Raw genomic sequence first — 2,592 nt, forward strand, 5'->3', positions numbered from 1 at the left:
GTTAACACTGGAGTGACTTTTAAGAAGGAAAAAGATTATTTTTCTTTTTGTATTTGGCAAAAATAAATACAAATTAAAGCTGCAAGCAGCGTTGAGCGGGACCTCGCACCCCACCCAACTCGGGGCGTGCTGCGGCCGCGTCGCGTGGCGTCGTAACACTTGGGGACCACAACATGAAAATGTCACGTAAATCAGCTCAAAATCGCCACGCAGCGCTTACCACCTGTTGCCGGAAGGTGGCGCTATCACTATGTCTTAATATTGTCATGTAGACAAGTTCGGGCGGGACTGTTGTACACACGTGAAGTGTCTTGGATTGGACCACTTACGCTGAAGTTACGGGACGTGTTCAGGGCGAGACTGTTACAGAATATATGAAGTTCACTGGAGATTGGACATTGCACACTGAAGTTATGAGTGGCATTTCATGGCGAATCCACTGAATTTGACAAGTCGTTACTGGCAACGTCATTTCACGTAACGCAGCTCAAATCGCCACGCAACGCTTACTTCCTGTTGCCAGTAGGTGGCGCTATCACTATGTCTGAATATTGTCATGTAGACATGTTCAGGGTGGGACTTATCAAACACGTGAAGTTTCATTGAAATTGGATCATGTACACTGAAGTTGGTACTATCTGTTTATGGTGACTGGTCGAAATTAATGCAATGCCACGGGCACGCCGTTTGACGGAATGTCGTAAATAGCACAACTTTAAATCATGAATGTCTTTAGATTGCGCTGATAAAATTTGAAGTAGATCCGATAAATTCCCTAGGAGGAGTTCGTTCAAATACAAGGCGAAAAATCACAGAAAATGAGCACAGAATTTAAAATGGCTGAGTTTGATGCCAAGCCACGGACACGCCGTTTGATGGAATGTCGTAAATAGCACAACTTTTAATCATGAATGTCTTTAGATTGCGCTGATTAAATCTGAAGTAGATCCGATAAATTCCCTAGGAGGAGTTCGTTCAAATACAAAGCGAAAAATCACAGAAAATGAGCACAGAATGCAAAATGGCTGACTTTGATGGCAAGCCACGGACACGCCGTTTGACGGAATGTCGTAAATAGCACAACTTTTAATCATGAATGTCTTTAGATTGCGCTGATTAAATTTGAAGTTGATCCGATAAATTCCCTAGGAGGAGTTCGTTCAAATACAAGGCGAAAATTCACCGAAAATGCGCACGGAATTCACTATGGCCAACTTTGAGGGCACGCCACGGACACGCCCTTCAACGTACATGCACAAATAGCACAACTTTTAATCAGGACCATTTTTTGGTGTACTCACAAATTTTGAAGCATATCCGATAAATTCCCTAGGAGGGTTCGTTCAAATACAACGCGAAAGTTCGCCGAAATCGAACTTTAAATCAAATGGCCGACTTCCTGTGGGGTTTGGGGTTGGGTCCAAGAGGCTTTTTGTACATCCCGGCATGTTAGCGTGCCTACCAAGTTTCGTACATATCGGTGAAACGTGGCGCCGGGGCTGCTGTTTTTTTATCCTGTAGGGGGCGCCACACACGACAAACACGTTTTTGGTATGTGAGCTTCAGGCACTACTCTACACGTGCCCTGTGAATTTCTATTCATAACTATTACGGTCTCCGCACAGTGATTTATCCTGCCACCAGAGCGCCACCCAGTGGCCTGTTTTTTTCCTTTTTTGGGGAGCCTCAGTGAGCCATGGGCAAGCATCCTACCAAGTTTCTTTTAATCACACGTGCCGTTGCAGAGATATAAACGTCTTCTTTTAAAGAGCGCCACCTAGTGGTTATGGTCTGAAATTGTGCACGGTGCCTAAGGGGACATGAGGAACTATGGACCCAAGTTTGATGTGAATCAAACATACCAATGTTAAGAAATGGTCCTCTTTCTTTTTGACGAAAATCTACAGGAAGTCTTAATTTTACAGCGCGCTTATTTTTTGAAATTTCAAAAGGTTCAATTACTTTTTTGCCAGGGCGGTCCCCAGGTGCTAGGTGAAAATTTCGTGGGAATTGGACAAAGCGTGTAGGAGGACCACGAAAACGTACTTTAAGGACTTTTCGCACTCTAGCGGAAAAAATTATAGGCGGAAGTGGGCGGGGCCTATATGGAGAGATTCAGCTCCATTCACTGAACGCGTGGATATAAGTTTTTGAATGTGCGACAAAATATGCAGAAGTTATTAAGTAACCAAAAGTGAAAATACTTTCCTAAATAGTAGCGCCACCTAGTGGCGACCTGAAAAGACACATAGAATATCAAATTTTTCACCAGGCCTGACAACTTTGCCAAATAAAATTGGTTTTCGTATATATTCAGGGGGAAAACGCAGTCGAAGTGGCCTAAAAATAATAATAATAATAGGTAGAAATCGAGCAAAACAATAGGGCCTCCAGGGCTGGTCCCTAATTAATGCAGTCTTACAATAGCAGCACTGAATTAAAGCTGCGATATACTGCCTTTATTGATAATGCCACAAGTTCTTTGCAAACCAAATCTCCATTTCACCCTGCTTTTCCTTTTTTGACAGAGGAACCAAAGCACACAACCGAGGAGCAAAGTATGAATTATTTCTCAAATAAAAGACCACGCAA

Source organism: Dicentrarchus labrax, unplaced genomic scaffold (genome assembly GCF_905237075.1).
Source record: "Dicentrarchus labrax unplaced genomic scaffold, dlabrax2021, whole genome shotgun sequence".
NCBI classification, from domain to species: Eukaryota; Metazoa; Chordata; class Actinopteri; family Moronidae; genus Dicentrarchus; species Dicentrarchus labrax.